Here is a 19,669-nt window from a genome sequence, read left to right as displayed (position 1 = left end):
GTAGCTCTACAAACGATCCCTCATAGCTGCTGCAGAGGCCCCACAGCAGAAGCACATCTACCTTACATGTCCTCAGGAGCTAATAATGAATGCAGCTCTGCCTGGTGCTCTCATCCTCACCCATACAATCCGATTGTACACTTTACATAATGTTTAAGATTATTGTTATTATTATTATTATTATTATTATTATAACGGATAAATGGTACAGACATCTGGACAACAAAATGATTTGTGGAGCAGTCCTGTTACGGCAGCATTTAAAGTGACTGACCCCAAGATTCTTCTTGAAAAGCTAGCGTGTTCTGGATTTAAACCATCGGTAGCTGCCCGGTTAGAAAGCTATCTGGTAAATAGATAGTCTTAGAGTGTCTTTTTTAATAGATGTTCCTCAGATACTGTGTCTATGAAATGGAGTTCCTCAGGGGAGCTGCCTAAGCCCACTTTTGTATCCCATTTTAACCAACAATTTACCACTAAAACATTGGTGATAAATGCAGATTACATGTCATGGAGGTATCTGGATTGCCTACAAACCTACAAAGTGTGATTATAAGACGTGTTAAAAAAGCCAATATAGGTCAATTATGATCCTTTCTTGTGGTGGACACATGAATTCCCAGGTTCAACAGAAGAACGTTTTGATTGAAGTCCACATAGAGAGGAGGTTGAGGAGTAATGGGTAAAACACAAGACTTTTATTTGTCCGTGTCCCATAAGACCATGATGTTTTCTTTACTAAAACTAACCAAGTAGTTTTGTTGCCTAAACATAAAGTTAAACTGCTTCTGTTGTGGCTCTTCTATTTTATTAAATGTATCCATCCACACAGACTCCGAGACCCTCCTGCATTTATTAGGCTTCAAGTCTGTTTTTGTCTGCATAGACATGCTGTTTAAATCACACAAATATCCTGCTGTATCTGTGTTTTGAACTTATTTACTGTATCTACATTGAGTGAACGAGGCTCCTACTCTGTCTGTGAGAATGACTGTTTCACAACAGGAATATTCCCCTCAATCGCTTCGGGGGGCGGGGGACTAAAATCAATGAATCAATACATAAACACTGTTGATTTCTTCCCATGGAGCTGACATGAAAACTATTTTGGTTCAACAAATTTCTGCTGTCAGTCATCTCAGCCCAGGAGCTGCTGCGACAGACGGCTGAAGACGGAGTCAGTGTGGATTGAATGACAGAATGCTTACAGGGCTCTCACGTCTCGCTCACGTCTCGCTTCCAATGGGGATTCCTAGTTATACGTACACACAAACACATATTAGTGTACGAGTTTACTCTCATTATCTAATATATGTCTTTTTGTGTTGTCTGTAATGGTTAATGTATGTTTACAATCCACATAAATCAACACATTTGAAATGTTTAATATATGTTTTTAAATGTGGACCTCAGGAAGATAACCTGTGGTTTAGGGCACAGCTAATTGAGATAGATATATACAATAAATTTAACTAAACTAAACTAAGTTAAGCCAGGTAAACTGGTTGTTGCTTCATATTTAGCATTAATTAGATTAGATTCAACGTCATTGCAATGCAGTACAGGTACTGTAAGAAAAAAAGAGCTTTTGAATTGATTTATTGTGGAAGTCAGCTAACAACAAAAATCGAATCATGTTTTGTGTTTTGTGTTTACGGATAGAAAACACTTGCCAAAAAACAGCTGTCACGACTATTGTTTTTCCAAAGACCTGCTCTAAAAGCCAATCTGATCACGTTGTTTTTTCATGTCAGAGTCAAATGTAAAATGCCTCACAATATTAACTTGTAGATATTTTTCCAAGGTATTTCTTCAACGTGACAGCTGCAGTCACCATTTAGAGATCAATTTTCAGAAGGATTTGGAATTACACGGTTTTGAAAGAGTCACCGGAATCAACTTACATTGCAGTTCCAGTTGAACCCTCCCACTGATGTGCATATTTTTCAGTGTGGTGACAAAAACAAGTTGGATTGAAGCTACCAATATGTTTGTTATAGTTTATGTTGACAGGATCTCCAGGCTACAGCAAAGCGGAGTCGAGAAAGAAGGTCATGTCTGTCTGCTCCCCTCTCCTTCCTGAACTGAGTCTCTCCTAGGAAGAGCAAGTCTCTGTAGTTTTTCGAGATGTGTCAGTATGGGGTCTGTGTGAGAGAAAATGGATTTCCTTCATGTGCTCAGTGAATATTTGCATCAAAGGAAGCTTATAACGCCATTGGGGGGGGCAGTGATGTCTGTTAATGCTGAAAGTAAGTAATCACCCATGACAAATTCTCCACAGACACAGGAAGTCACAGATGCTGTTGCACTTTCAGGCTGATTCTAGGAACTTGTCAACCCTAACTGTCATCAGTTCTGACAAGGTCCACGCCACACAGACATTGTGTCTACACCAGCTGGTACCAAATTGTCAATGCCAAATTTTGCCTGCAATTTCTGCAAATATTTCATAGAAATTGCTGTCTGCAGTCCTATCAATGCATCGAAATTTTGAGTTTGGAGTGAAACATTTACATTGCATTTTTAGTTTTGTCATCTGACATTGAATGTACCCAAAGTGTTACATTGTGGGCAGTGCAGTCAGGAAGTATTTGGACAATTATAATTTTTAAATCTTTTTTCTCTCCTCAGCACATTGCATTCAAAATCAAACGTTGACAATGAAAGTTAAGTTGGCTTTCAGCTTTAAGTTTTTGAGTGTTCACATCTGTATTGCAACCCTGACTCCTAGAAAATGCATTAACTAATTGCAAAAGCAAATTAATTCTGCAGTAATGCCAGCAGGATTATGTTTTGTATGAACATAATGAAGAAATGTTTTTTTTATTTTTTATTATACTATATTTATCCCGTTAAGGGGGAAATTTCTCTCTGCATTTGACCCATCCCTGTATCAGGGAGCAGTGGGCTGCCCATGACAGGCGCCTGGGGATATCTTGTAAGTCTCAAAAATTTCTGGCACTGAATTTCAGCAAAGTGTTGCCTGACATTGTCTTGGCAAAAACAGCCAATTTTGCAATACAAAATTGGCTCATAGTGACTGAAACTTTTTTTTTTTACTGTAATAAGTTTTATAAGTAAGTGAAGCAAGCAGGATATAACACATGAAACACCTGTTAAAAATACAACTAAGTAAGATGAGATACTGAAAGACTGCCTTCATGTAATGAAGCATTACTTCAACTCAAAGAAAGACTTTCTCAAATTCTGCAGCAGGGGTTTTCAGCACAGAGGTTGCACGGGGTGAACAAAGGTAAATAGGATGCTTAGATCTTGAGTTAGTCTGGCAACTGGTTGTGTAGATACCTGGTGACTCGTCTGTGGACATGCCATTGACAATGACTCGCATTCCGAACAATGATAATATGCTTTGTGCATGATGGCTACCCAGCGTGTTCTGCTGTCTGTCTGTCTGTCTGTCTGTCTGTCTGTCTGTCTGTCTGTCTGTCTGTCTGTCTGTCTGCTGAGGAAGAAATGCGACAGGATCTCAGCCTCAGCTACTAATGGATCTTGTGGGGGAGAGTTAACTGCTGTTTGAAAGGTCAAGAATTAATCAATCTCAATCTTCAATCTAAAAATGTAAAATAAAATGCAAATGAGACAGCTTCAGAAAGAAGAAAAAAAAAAAGTATTATACATATTTAGAAAGGCTTTTGTCTCGGTCTGTATGAAGTTGAATTGTTTTAAGATTGCGCTTTGATTGACGATGTCTTGTATTGTATTTGCCATGTACAGTTTGAATGCAGCATGACATTGAGACTCACCACGAGTATTTCCATACAGTATAGTCAGAAAGTCACTGACTGTAAATGATTTTATTAAATATGATGCCTTCAATTTTGTTACTACAACTTGTTCCATCTAAACTTAAGTTGCTGTGGAGAAAAAAAACACCACAATTCCCCCACTTATATCATCTTATGTGGATGTAAACACCCTCAAACTCAATTGGGGAGTCAGCACTTTAACCTCATGGTAGCTGCTTAATTTGAAATCCAAAATGCTAGAGTAAAGTGCCAAAACAATAAAAAATGTGTCACTGTTCTCATATTTTGCACAGCGATAAAAAGGAAAATACGATGACCCTCACAGCCAAACAGCAAAGCAAAGCCCTGTACACAAATGTGATCAGTTATACTGTGGCTCCCAGCATAGCTTTCCTTTGGGAAATTTGCATTTAGAGTGTCGGGTGTGTGGTGCGGCCCACAGTCACTGGCGGGCTATAGAGCAATGCAGCATGCTGACTGTAAATGATGCCAGTAGCAGATTAATGACAACCATCAGGATCAACTAATTAGCAACACCACAGTAAAGCAACCTGCAGATGCTATTGACTCTGTCTCACCCTTCTCTCTTCCTCTGAGGACAAGAAGAGAGGGAGAGAGGCTGCCTCAGTCCGATTAACAAATAACAGAAATATCCAAGCCTTATCTCTCCTTTCTCTGAAAGAAGTCATCATGAAAAATGTTGATAACTGCATTTGTGTGCGGAATGCGGAGCGTGACTGGCCCCAAAAAAGTGATACACAAACTGCAGTAAATGGAGAGAAATATTTACAATAACAAGTTAGCACAAGGGCAGGGGCGCTGCAGAAAGACAGCACACACATGATAATATGTAGTTGGGAACAAGGAACTTTAATCCTGCGTTGAATTTGGCAGTCGCTGTGGTGTTTCTGAGCAGCAGATTCCCTTTTGAAAACCTCTCTTTTTTACTGCAGCAGTGCTGTAAGCCCTGACAGTCTGCCCTGACAGTCCTGGTTCTGGTCCTCCTGTGCCTCCCTCCCCTCTGGCAGGCCCAGCAATATGGCCCGGGCCTCCAGCAGCGTAGTGTTGGTTCCCAGCGGGGACCGGCTGAGAGGTCAGTTAAAGCTCTGTAATAACCCACTTTTGTCATATTTATACAAGACGGATCCTTTCTAGCAATAACCAGCAATGTGTCGGATTCAGTTAGCCACCTTGGAAATACACCTGAGTTCAAAGGTGCATTAATATTTAAGTAGTAGGGTAATGTATGGCTATGCCCTGGAAAAGCCCAAAAAAAACAATAAAACTATTCAATAAATAAATAATTTGTTATTTTCTTTGTTATTTTTGTGCCATATACAGATACAAAGTGATGATTGCCGGGTAATACGTTGATATTTGTTAATATCAAGTCTCCATTTCATCTTTAACGGTACAATGATGTTTGTGGATGTGTATGCTTCATAACTGGCTTGCACTATGGGGCTCGTCATAATAGTGCTGGGGTCCATAGCAACTGCCTTACACCACTGACTCTGCTACTGAGAACTGTTTATTGAGTTTGTCTGGTTACACCTCTTCGGTCGGCAATGCCAAAGGCTGCCTAACTTTTTTCACTCCAGTAAATAAATTGTACTTGTTGATGTTACCTGCTTGGTCTACGACATTTGAAACAACCTCCCAAACACGACACTTGATGTCCAATCATCTTTACTGCAGTTTGAAGATGTGAAAAAGTGACTTTACCTTCAAGTTTCTCTGTGACATCAAAATGGATTTTGATGAGATGAATGCTCTTAATATGAGCACAAAACAGGCAACACACATTTCTACAGAGACGATGTTACATACTAATGTATCTAATTCCAGCTGTATTGGTTCAATAAAATGCAATGCCATCTTGTCACCACTCAGGAGGCTGTCTAGTCAGGTGTGAATTATTGTTTGCCAGAGTATCCAGTAAATCCTCTCTGTTTAAATGATTCATTTCAAAAGCGCAAATAAAAAGGATGAAATTCAGAAAGGTGACAGTAAATGAGTCGTCACTGAATTAGAATGAATTAGAACCTTTCACAATTGATTCAGATCATCAAATACATCACAAAGTTATGACAGCGGTTTTCTACAAGCAACAAGTCTTTCCTACAATATAATAGCATGTACAAAAGTGTAATACAGTATGAACAGACAGCCGGTCAAAACTCCATTGCACTGATTTGTAATGCAAGCATGCGTCAGAGAGGCGCATATTACCCACATCCACCGCCGTAATGTTTGCAAACCAGGAACATATGGTGTTCCCAGTCAGCTTTCTAATTAAAATTTATATTATGATATATTAATCTTCCCTTTCTTTAACACAAACAGAATTCTCTCCTGTAATGAGTGCATGTGTTTTAACAGATAACAGATGGAAATGCTCACAGCGACTGTTCAGGCAGCATTTTGTTGCTGAGATGAATTGCAATACAATCTAATACAAATATCTATGCAGAGGATACATAGTAATGACTTTTTTCTATAGTGCCACAAGGAATATAAAGTATTCACTCATTGTGGGATTGACACAGAAATTGGTACTTTTATGGTTCCTGAGATGACGCCTACTGACGTTGGTCATTCCCTGACTTTTCCTTCAGTGACCACCATGAGGTGGATACTGTCATGAAATTTAATAAACACATCATTTCCACCTCGAGATGAATTGCAATCATTTTGGTAATCAAGAATAAGAACAAGAATATTAATATCATTATTTTAAATGAACAATTTGGTAGTGACTGTTGAGAACTAGGTCATGTTAGGGTTTTACAGATGTTTGTCAGTACACGGGACACCCAGCTGGAACCCTTGACAAAACTGGACAAACCGGGTCTGGTCACTGTCATTTTGATGTGCTTTGTCCTCAAAGCACCGCAGTGCCTTAGTACAGTGTAACAGAGAGCCGCCAGTATGGCTGTAAACTCTTAGTTTTCTACTTTGTTTAACAGCTTCTCTGGATCGAATAGCTATGTCCTCAAGGCTAACTTTTGTGCACGGATGTTCAGTATGTGACACGCACTCTTACGGATGCAGCTTGAGACCGACGCTACGTAACCATGGATTTCTCATTTGGCTGCTGTGGGTCCTCCGTCCTCCTGTCTCTTGCTTTTCTCTCTCACATCCTCGCTGGAAAACACAAAGGAAGCGACGTGAGTGGGAGAAACGAGGAGACACGTTTGCATATTGAAAAGAACACCAGACGGGGAGAAATTACACAAAGATGAGATGCTGAATTTTCACCCACGATTTTTTTCTAGCTCCAATAATGCACAAATCAAACACGACTCAGTAATTAATATTTGTAATTACTGACCGAAAGAAAGAACGATTCAAATAGCCTGCTGCTAGTAGTTGAGAAAATGTAAGCTATATAAAACTAACTTAAATCTGGTCCCAAACAACTCACAGCAAGGAGTTGACACAAACCCACTCTCAGGGTGCTTGTTGACAGTCATTCCAGCTCTGAGCAGGAAATCACTGACTGAAGTAGGCGTAGATTCAGGCAGGTTGAGTGAAAGTGGGTACAACAAAAGGTAAAATACTGCACTTCATCACGAAAAAAAACCCTAGAACGTCATAAACCAGTGTAGGAGTATCCAGGGGATATTTCAGCTCTTCTGAAGTTAAACACCATTCATCTTGTAGGAGTAAATTTAAGCTGTCAACGAGGCCAAGATTCAGAAATCAGGGGATGCATTTCAAATTCAGGTGGAGGGTGAAGTTCACAAGGTGATTATTGAAAGCTATTACCTTTTAAGGATTACATTTTCTTTGCTTTGAGTCAACTCTACATGGGAGATAATATGCTCTTGACCAACACGTTGTTGCAGTGATATTGTGACCTTTTCCGTGTCACTGCGTCAAGCTGATAACGTCTAAATTGTAAAACACCAGTCGACATTGCTGCTAGGCACATGGCAATATGGTTGTCAAAGGCGACTTTGTGTGACAGTCGAGAACGCAGAGGATACCAGAGATGTCTCTGACACTATTAATTATCCCGTTGATGGAAACAGGTTGACTGATTTGACCACATTCCTGCGTGTAGGCTCAGAGACGCCTCACAGTCTATCACACGTCACTCCCTCTGCTCAACAGGGGGACAGATAACCTTTCTCTAACAGATGAGGTTGATGTGAGCTGAAAACATGTACAGAACGTGACTGCGACACTGGTGACTGATACTGCAGGCAGCCCTGCAGTATACCTTTCTGGAAATAAAGCTTGGCAGTGCTTGAAAATTGAGTCTTTTAACAGGGATTGAACATATTTGTCATATAGTTTTTACAGCGTGGCTAATTGACCTTATCTGTAACAATTTTTCCAATTCATATTTCTTTCAACACCCAGAAGTCTTTTTTATGCTTCCATCGCCATCGTTACTTTTAAAATGTACATGCGAAGAGATTGTGTAGTGCAAACATACAAAGAATAGATAAATCCATCTGCATCTGGTCACTTGTTTGGAACAAATTTTTACTAGATTACTTTTTGGTGGCCTCAAGCCTCCTGCACTGTATGACTCAGTGTACAGCATTGTTGGGTTGCACCAACTACTCATGACTCCATTGCCAAATTGAATGTATTTAGGGTCATATTTCCTCACCAAAGAGCGTTTACTGGCACTGGGTTGTCTCCCACATCACTTATTTGTTTCAGAAACCCATACATTTTGTGTCACTGCATCCAAGGTATCGTTAGCTTGCTAGCTTACAGTGGCTAAACACGTTTGTCTCTACGATGAGTCCTGATTGACGTAGTGATGTTCAAACATAACTGGTCATAGAAATTATGCATTTTAATTTGAGCATTTCGTTCTTGAGCACAATTTGATATTAAACAACTAGCCTTGTATATTACCAAAAAAAACCCAACATTTTTATTTTTAATCCGACCATTGGGCAGTACTTCCACCGTCCACTGGATGGCGCTCTGAGGCCCACCAGTGGGCCCATAGTTTAGAGTGAGGGGTACCCATAGATATAAAACTGTTTTATATGGTAGTAGGTAGCTGATTTTTGTAACCTGTTATTTGATAATTTAGTCAAATGTTGATGCCAACTTGATGGGAAACAAAATGTAAAAAATGTTAGGTTTTAGGTTTATATTAAAAGGTCAGATATGTGGGCAATACTAATTTAGTGATGCATAAATCTTCATTTAATAAACCTGCATATTTAAAACAAAAGAATGTAGCATTCATCATATTTGGAAACTTGTTTTTTTTTTTTAAATATTATATGTCCTTTATCCTTTTACCACTATTGAACTTGTTATCCTCACCAACCTCCAGGCTAATCATTGTGCATCTGCACCAGGTTGCTTGCTACTGTTGGCTTTTGTTCTATTTGCAAGCATCACAGACAACCATCTCTATAATTGTTCAATTATGATTTGTATCACCTCTGGTTTTGGTTCAGCCGTGAGAACTTTGAGCAGGTCACACACCGAAAGACTTGTAAATATATCTTTGCACCAAAGCATCAACCATCAGCTTGTAGACGAAGGCTGACAGTGATCCTCAACTCGTTCCACACAACTGAACTGATTCCAGTGATGATGTGGACATGATCTCGTACTTGATAGCTCCATGTTTCCAGGTTCAAGCTTAGTAGTGTCATTAGTTAAAGTGGTTAAAGTTGATTCCTTGCACTCTGCATTTGATTCAAGAGATTGCAGGGTCAGCATTAATGTTCTCGACTTTATCCATTTTTACCTCCAGTGAAGCGAAGTCTGTTTTTAATTCGCCCACCAAAGACACCATGTGTCCCTCCTGTAGATTATACAGTGCAGCCATACTGCCTTATTGTTAGGTTAGAAAGGAGTTCTCTTTTTCTGTTTTTGGTTCTTTTAGAGGAAATCAGTGATGGATGAACAGCAGTTTTACTGCTTCATCATTTTTAGGTCAAGCACTTTAGATCCAAGGCTGGAGTTGAAACAAGAGGAGAAAGTTTTGTTGAATTTGTGGGAGGATGAAGAAAGAGCGATATAACTCTGTTGTTCCTTGGTTTTATTTGATTGAATTAGTTTTATGACTTGTTTGCCTTTCTGTGGGGCCAAACTTGTGTGCCTTGATAGTTATTTTAAGAATGAAATTGCAATATTTTATGAAAACAATTACACTTTGATACTGACAAGAGACTTTTTCCCTTATTTCCCTTATTAAATTGGCCTGGTTTATATATCAGTAAAAAATATATAATGTGCTTTTTAAGTGCCAATTCAGCTGCTACTTATACACACATATGTAATACTTTAAGAAATCTATCATTCTCCATAAGAGTGCCTACTCTCACAGTGAAACATGTTTGAAATGTGGATAACATAGTCTTTTCACTCAATCTCAAAATACAAACTCACAGGTAACTTCAAGGTTAAAGGTTACTTAAATATTGCTGCAGTAACATTTTCACAAATTCCAAGTTCCTACTCAGTCCACCATCTCTTCAAGTTACCGGCGTTTACGCGTCATTGATCCAAATAGCAGTGATGAACTATAAATGTGACATCTGTTCTCTTTGAAACTGACACTGTTATTGTACAGACAGAATATTTCTCTTTCTGTAATATTTCAAAATGTTATAAATATTGAAACAGACTAAAAATAAAACTCAAACTAATTGGTCACCTCCTTCAGAGGTCATTTGGTTAAAGTACGTACTGTAGAAGCCCCTCAATATGAACATGTACGCCAACTGTAGTTAGTTGTACTTTGAATTTTGTCTTAGTTACAAACAGAATTTGGTACAGAACTGTACAGTCTTTCTCCAAAGAGGAAAGGATTTATTTGACTTAAGAGTCATAATGCCTAAAATAAAAGCATATTGGAATCTGAGGGTTCCAATATGGAACCCTCAGATTACTACGGTATGATTAGGATTGTGAATAGATAAAGGTCATAATTGCACTGCCACTGACTGTTGGCACTGTATTTAAATTGTGAGGTGAAGATTTATCCATACTGGGAAGCATGTAAGACACTAATTAAGAAAGGTGAATGACATATTTTTCTTTCTTTCCTCTTATGGGCGTTACATGATTATGCAAACTACAGTCTTCTCTAGTAGTGGGATCCTTAAACATATAATTCAGATTTCCCCATTCTCAAAGCAGCATCTCCGATGTGCTGTAAAGATGGCAAATATTGTCTGTATGTGCCATCTTTACAGCACATCGGAGATGCTTTAAACAGTCTTGGTACTTTGATGTTACTGGCCACAAGCACCCTCTCGTTCCTTCCTACCATCTTGCTGTCTGTCTTTCTCACGCTCTTTCTCTGTCTCTCTCTCTCACACACACACACACACACACACACACACACACACACACCTTCTTCCCAGCTCCGTATCCCCTGCAGTGCTCTGAGCGGCCCGCTGTCACTCTCCCCCCACCGCGGAGCAGCACTTTCCTTCCCCGCCTGGCCCTGCAGTGCTGAGTGCTGGAGCTTTCCATCCTGCTTGTCAGATGGTGTGAGAATAGAGATGCCAGGATGGTAATGGAACCGGAGTAACCCGCTCTCAGTCTGAGGTTGTCAAGAGCATACATGACCAGTGTGCAAGACTGTCCCCGGAGCTGATGTTGAAGCCTCATGTTTATGCAGAGCATGCACTTGTTTGTAGTATACTTGTTTATGAAAAACAATGTTGGGGGACTCTTCTCTTTAAAACCAAAACAGAAAGTTTTATGCTGATAAGAGGAGCAGACGGGGAGATGTTCTCTCATCATATTTAAGCTCTAATTTACATAAGTATTGCATTACTTTCTGTTTGGCGATTCTATTTAACCTTCTTTGTTGTGAAACCATTACCAGCAAGGGCCATCAAATGACATGCTGCTGCTATGTTGGTAGCTGATGCAGTGTCTGTAGGCATATGGTATGATTACTCTTGAAGTGGGAGAATTTCACACATCAGCTACAACAGCAGCAACCCTCCCATGAGAGGCCAGCTCTGAGCTTCCAGTGGTGGCTGAAGGACTTTTAAAGCAGTGGCCACTCTATGATTCTGTGGCTCTGTCAACCCACTACCATTACCAGCATATAGGGTAGAAGTTGTTTCATCATAGAGTCGATGGATTGTATATGGCCTGACTACAAAGACTGGTTGTGCTTAAGATCCACAAGGGATAAACATCAAACTCAAACTGAGCCAGTTTCTCTTCATCAGTGCAGCATTTTTCATCTGTTTTTTGCCTTTGTGACTGAGCACTCTGGAATTTTGATTTGTGGTCATTTTATTATGAAGACACAGATTGAATACTGTTACATTATGGAGGTACACAAACTGTACTTGTATACTGTCATGCAATACTATTCATACCACACAATTCACTTAAATATTTGAATAAATTCACATCCTTAACTTATGTCTGTTGAAAATAATTGTGTTCATTGGTTTCTGCAAAATCACAAAGCTGAGGGTGAACCTAATCTATATCTCCGTACTGATCTGCTCCTGCTTCTTGTTTTTAATTTCCCTTTTTGTTACTGATATGAATGTAAATATTACAATTACTTTGATGGCAAGCAAAATACTACTACCAACAGTACAAATCCTATTCAGTGCAACTACTTTGAAATGCATTAAAATTGTACTCTCTTTGATCTTAGGTCTGATGCACACAAAGGTATTGCAATATTTTGTGGTGATTTTTATATGTAAGTTGTTGACAAAAATAACACTGAAAACCTTTTCATGCTAATGACTACATTATAGTGCTTTAAAAATCCTTTATTACTGGTTCATAGACTTTGCAAATAGTGAATTCAGATCAAACTGAATTGAAAGAATAACTCCCAAGCATGTGAAACTGATCATTAATATCTCAAATTTGACATTGCAGTAGTATGGTTACCATTGAGGTTTTTATACACACACCACAAAACCTGCAGTTCCGAGAGAGCTGCAGGACACAGATGGCTAGCAGAGTTGAAAAGCCTACATCCATCAGATGGCTTTTAAACTAGTTTGGATTTGATCAAAAACAGCACCCAGCGTGCTGGAAACCATTTAGGATTTGAGGCGTGCAGAGCCCCATTTTGATTGCTCTTTCTCATTTTAGAGGTGTGACACACACAGGCATACAGTGTAGCTGCAGCTTGTTTGTGCATGTTTCTGTGTAAATTAAATCCCAGGGAAGCTTTAATATTTCATCTGAATGGTTTCTTCACTTTGTCAGACAGGGACACCTCAGCATCTGTGGGGATCCTTCTAATGAGGACATCTTCTGATGAGGACATCTTCCAAAATTAGGTCATGTTTTGGGACGCACTCAACAGAAGAAACCACTCAGGAAACAGAGAAACGTAAACTATTCTCAGCAAAATGATTCAGAGAGAAGTCATCAACTTCACTCAGATTCATCTGCTCTACACTTAGTTTGTGTACAGTGTCTGTACCACTAAAAAAAAAGACCCATCTTAATTATATCTAAAGCAAAAGCCTTATACCCCTTCTGCATACAGTATGCATCTTGGATGGATTGGATAGCTTTGCGATATAAAAAAATTCAAGACTGATTGTAGTTTTAAATGCAGTAGTTTGACTGAATGTTACCAAATGAAACTGAAAAGCATGAAAAAAAAACATTAGAACAGGGCCAAATAGAAATAAAATATCATCATGGAGGGTTGGAATAAGATGACCGCATCAAATGTTCAGATTATTGTTCAGAAGAAACTTTCAAATTAGCATGTGAATGATTGATTCTGTTTGAAAATGTGTTTACATCAGCTGTGTGTTGTACATAACTTATTCAGTAGACAAACAGCTTCCAAGATTTGATGCTATGATTAACAAAGTAGTCAGGGTGACTAAAAGGCTTCTTGAAAACACAGCCATCACATCTTTATGTGTCATCTTTTTCTTCCTTGACTTACATCTGGTACACGACTGACTGTCACGATGTTGTATCTAATCTCACAGAAAGTGTATGACGTCACCGGCTAGAGTGTAAACACCGACTATGAGGCATATAGGCTGTGGTGTGGCCACAAGCCAAGTTCCAGTAGTTGAGCAGATTAAATCCGTATTCAGATGGGATTTGTTTCGAGGACAATGTGCTGAAATAGATGCTAACAAAGGACATCTGCTCCTTGGAAATTTACAATGGATAAGACGCTTCTCTTCTACCCTTTCTATCCAAAACACTTGAACGTGCTGTCTTTAATCAACTGTCTTCCTATCTCCACCAGAACAACCTCTTGGACCACCACCAGTCCGGGTTCAAAGTGGGTCACTCGACAGAGACAGCCCTCCTTGCGGTGACAGAGTCACTTCACTTCGCGAAAGTGAACTCTCTCTCCTCTGTCCTGATTCTCCTGGACCTGTCTGCGGTATTTGACACTGTGAACCACCAGATCCTCCTCTCCACCCTCGAGGGGATGGGCATCTCAGGCTCTGCACTCTCCCTGTTTGCACCCTACCTGACAGGTCGATCTTACCAGGTGACATGGAGGAGGGCCGTGTCGGAACCACGCATGCTGACTACGGGGGTTCCACAAGGTTCAGTCCTGGGCCCCCTTCTCTTCTCACTCTACACAACATCTCTGGGTTCTGTTATTCGCTCACATAACTTCTCCTACCATTGTTATGCCGATGCCAACCAGCTGGTCTTGTCATTTCCCCCCGGTGACACCCAAGTGGGGGCACGCATCGCTGCGTGCTTGGCTGACATCTTGAAGTGGATGATGACACACCACCTCAAACTCAACCTGGACAAAACCGAGCTATTGTTCCTCCCGGGGAAGGGTTGCCTGCACCGTGACCTGTCCATCACCATTGACGATACCGTGGTGGCGCCAACTCGGACTGCGAAGAACCTGGGTGTGACCCTGGATGACCAACTGTTGTTCTCAGCAAACATTGCATCGGTTACAAGCTCCTGCAGATTCTTGCTCTACAACATCAGGAGGATTCGCCCCTTCCTCACTGACGAGACAGCGCAGGTGCTCAACCAGGCTCTTGTCATCTCCCGCCTGGACTACTGCAACTCTCTACTTGCCGGAACCACAGCGTTGGTCATTAAGACTCTGGTGCTAGCCTACAGGGCAGTGAAAGGAACAGCTCCTTCTTATCTCCAGGCCACGGTCAAGCCCTACACCTCCGCCTGACCACTTCGCTCTGCTGCCTCAGGGCGATTGGTTGCCCTGTCGCTCAGAGGTCCCTGCGGCCGATCGACCCGGTCACGGCTGTTTTCTGTCCTGGCCCCACAGTGGTGGAATGAACTCCCCACTGACATCAGGACAGCAGAGTCGCTGCCCATCTTTTGGCGCAGGCTGAAAACTCACCTCATCAAGAAGTACTACCCTGAGCCTTCCACTCAGCACTTATTGTATTCATACTAGTTTGTTGCACTTATTGTATTTAGTTTCTGCACTGTACTTTTGCTCTGGTTTATGCTCTGGTTCATGCTCTTAGATGCTTGTGTAAGCAAGGAGATGCACTTATGACTTCTGGTGACTAGTAATTCTCTTGAATACCTATGTTGAATGCACTTATTGTAAGTCGCTTTGGATAAAAGCGTCTGCTAAATGACTGTAATGTAATGTAATAAGACATCTCTGTGAATGCTGAAAGGAATGGAGGTTCTTGCTGCATTTCTGGGTTGTCATCACGCCAAAAATGTGAGAAAGAACGGCACAGTTATTCTGACAAATGGAAGAGGAGGGCACTCATGCACAGCCCAATTCAGCCCTGCTACAATTATACTGATAACATGGGACAAAAAGACCATTGACATAAATACATTCAACTAATGAAACGCATGATCACAGAGTACATGTTCCTGCGCAGGTGGAACTTATACGTTATGTGTATAAATAAAGTTCGTTATAATTCTGTTTAATTCGTGCACTGCCAACTAATAATTTCAATTAAGTGCTATGCTAATATTGGCTTATAGTCAGTGAACAGCAGATCAGCTGAAAATTAAAAAATGTAAAAGTTATCCAGGTAATTGAAATCTATATTAAATTGGCTTTGAATTAAACTGTTCTTTCGAGAGAAAAAAAAAGTCATACAGGCCTGGTGTTATAGCACTCATCTCATGCTGTTGTATATGGCATTATATATATAATAATGTAATAATCTCTTAAGCACAAAATGTTATTGGAATTATTAACTCTCATTGGATTAATTATAACTGGAACAATAATCACTTTCATAGGCCAGCTTTTGTGGTGAGGATAAACATTTAAAGCTGCACTATTGAATATTTTTATATTAACCAATAAAATTAAATGGATTGGATGAGTCGATTTTTGTAACTTGTGCCTGTCTGTCGAACTTACATTGTTTCTTTATACCTGCGGGTGACCTCTTACATACATAAAGCCGACCCACTTAACCCCCCCCCGCTGGAGAAGTAGAAGTATTACTGGAGAGAGAAACACCGCTGTGCACAGGGTATCTTCAATTTTGATATAACCATTTAGTCAGAAGGCGAGATGTAATAGACTCATAGTACTCTGCAGTTCCCCTCAGTTCAAACATCTTTCAGCTCATTGCTATGGCCTGCAAATTCACTGTTTTCACTGCTGTCCACCTCGTTTCCAGCAGCAGCAGGCAGATGTTTTCAGCCAAAATAGCTCTAAAGAGATGCTGAGCGCTACTAGCCCAGCACCAAACTTAGCTAGCAAATTAAGAACATTTGAGTGAATGCAAGCCTAATAACAAGGCAGAGAGCATTTTTAACTTTCAGTACTTTCCTCAAGCTTCAGGTCTCTGTCTCTCTAAAAAGATACATACACACAATTTTGATTGACTCACAGTGACATGCTTAATGGAGCCCACAATTTGTATGTGGCTCAGTGATGAATACCCTATCCTCAACCTTTCTTATGCTAATTATCCTCGCAGAGGAGGGGAGACTTGTGGATTTCTATACAGACTGGGATGAGCTCAGGGTCTTGCTGGTGAATAATGGCTTTCTAATGGCAATATTAACCTTCTGAACAGACAGAAGTGGTTAATGTCTCCTATGATTAAGCCATGAGAGCTGACACATCAGAGGTCAGATACTCTAGGCGATGAGTGAAATTATCAAGACAATGTGCAAGTGATGATTCAAGCACAGAAAAAGGGAGGCCAATGGAACAGTGTATAACTGCACAGGGATTTATTCCCCAACTGTACCTCACTGCCTTAGCTCATCTCAGTTCGGGATGTAGTGGACAGTTTCTAACCATTTGGGAAGAAGATGTATGTTTGGGTTGTTCTTCATGCTTTACTCATATTGCACAGAATAACTGCATATTTTAAATGTAGGTACTACACAGGGTCTTCCCCTTATGTCAGCGTTTTATAATTTTTCAGCTTATTGTTTTAGTTTTTCGGACTGCAACTTCTTTTGGCATTTCTTTCAGATTTTTTGTTTTGATTTATTGTTGATGTATTGCCTTATATTGATGACTTTCACACTGTGTTTATTGATTAGGATGGCACACCGTCCATTGACGGAGGGTGCTGAATTAATGTTGCCATATAGCATATTGTATAGGGAGGGAAGTTCCTCCAAAATGTCTGAAGCCCCAGGACCTAAAGTAATATTAAGGCTCTTATGGCTTTATTGTAGCCTACTATTTAGCTGAAAACTGTTGTTTTTAGATCTGTTGGCTGGTCTTTTCAATGCCTGCAGTAATCAGAGTTTTATGGTGGTATTTTATTGGTAATGGTAGAGCAAAAAAATAGAATCAGTCTCTCTCTCTCTCTCTTGCTCGCTCACTGAGTAGACCCTGGGAACCTAGAAGTAAGGTACTGAAGCCTAAGCATGCGGGCGTTTTGTGTGCATACTGTGGAATAGAATCCTGGCAGCGCCATTTGAATAAGTTAGCTATATCATCTTAACTGGTTGTAATGTCCCAGAATTGTATTTTACTATTTGTTTTACACCCAAAAATATCTTTTTGTTTTCTGTATCTTTATCACAAATAATTAACATTCAATCAAAAAAATCTAATCTAATCTACCCAAGGTTGCCATTTATTTAGATGAAAATGTAACAAATGTTTTTACTTAATTGGAAATATAAATGTGAGAGTTATTAAGCTGTCCAAATAAACAGGGATGTCTTAAAGAGCAGGTGACAAACAGAACACTAAAAATGTGGGACAGTGGGCAGTGACAGTGAAATAAAAAAGCATAGAGAATAGCAGATTGGCAGCCACAGATGCACACAATCACAGCAGACACATTCAATCAATATGCACATTCATACAGATAGCAGACACGGATTGAGTGACGAGATGCAGCCAACAGGGTGCAGAGCTTCACTGATTCCCAAGCGACATCTTTCTGCATCACTGCTATCAAATTGTATCAGAGTAGAGGACTGTATTGCTCTGAGTTTTTTTTCATGCCTGAAGAAACAAGACCATGAGAGCAACACAACAACAATTAAAGCTGAGAGCAGCGGTGAACGGGCCCTCGCATCCTCCCACACGTCGGACAGCGCGCCCACAATTTAAAATTTTTTTTCCCACGGGGACTGCATGACGCTGGAAATTATGCTTTGCAAATAGTCCACCGGTTTCTGTATTCGCTGTATGGTGCTACAGAACACGCGCAAACATGCATTATGTTGCTCTATATCAAGTGTAAACCACATCTTGTAAAAGTCATATAAATCGGATGCCGTTTGTCAGAAAACGCAGATTTCCTTTTGCCAGCAGGTGGCACTGTGAGTATTAGTGAAAAATAGTTTGTAGACATCCTCAGAGCCATGAGTGTTATCAAGCGTGGGAAGTTTAGGACCGTTTGGGACAAGTTACATCAGCTTTTTGATGGGGAATCACGTAAAGTAGCCCCCCGCTACGGCTAAGCCATTCAACCAAACGTAAAGCTTTTCATCATTTTTAATCACAAAGGTTCTCAGATTGTAGGCTACTGATCAAATTTGAAGAGGATCAGACAAATTCCCTAGGAGGAGTTTGATAAAGTATAGCGATTACAAATGGACAAAAATCTATCAAAAAATGACACAAAGATCAAAATTGCAGACTTCAGGTATGGTTTAGAGCATGGTCCCAAGAGACTTTTCTTGAATGAAGCTGATGCAAGTTTCAACCACACTGGCCAAACTTCTGATTTACTTGACGACCATGTAGGGATTGTTTTCCTGGAGTCTTCTTCAAACGTTGGTACCTCTTGGACCCTCTGCTCGAAAATTGCATAACCATACTAAAATGAGCATAGTTTTGCAACTGCAAGGGCTATTTTAAGTTTTGGTATAAACATAAATAAAGGGAACACTTGTGAGATTTGTTCAGATGTGTAAGTATCAGTATATCACTGGTTAAGACTAAATTAAGATGGCACACAGCACAAATTGAAAATTTTAATTTTCGCCTAAAAAAAAAAGCAATTTTAGCATTTTTATTGTAGGAATGATGTAGCTTTAAACCTCTCCCAGATCATAGCACAATATGTTAAGAGTCTCTCTGCAATTTTTTACTGATAAAGTGAAGCATTCAAAAGTTAAAGAGGTTTTAGTACAGAGAGGTCAGACAAAATGTAATTTTGTTCCAGCTGTTCCATTGTAATTTTGTATACTATATAATTATATATTTCACTTCTTTTATCACTAATAGTGTTCAATCTATCCAAATACAGCAGTTTGGCATCATTTTGAGGGCCTAAATCCTATCTGAGCTTGTTTATATGGGACTTTGTCATCTGAATACCAGTTTTGTTCTCTTCCAGGGCGTATGATTGGTCGGTTTGACCCAATGTACCTTCCGTAGATGCATCAGAGCCCTTCCTATTGAGACAACACAACATGACTTTGATTGACAGAATCATTAGCTAGTCAGAATCAAAAAACTCCCAGAGCGTAAAATTTCTAAAATCCGATTTGCTGAGACGTACAACCCTCCTTCTTTAGCT

This window comes from Cebidichthys violaceus, unplaced genomic scaffold (genome assembly GCF_023349555.1).
Source record: "Cebidichthys violaceus isolate CVI_PGR_0920_01 unplaced genomic scaffold, fCebVio1.0.p SCAF_4, whole genome shotgun sequence".
NCBI classification, from domain to species: domain Eukaryota; kingdom Metazoa; phylum Chordata; class Actinopteri; order Perciformes; family Stichaeidae; genus Cebidichthys; species Cebidichthys violaceus.
Note: the sequence above shows the minus strand (reverse complement) of the source record.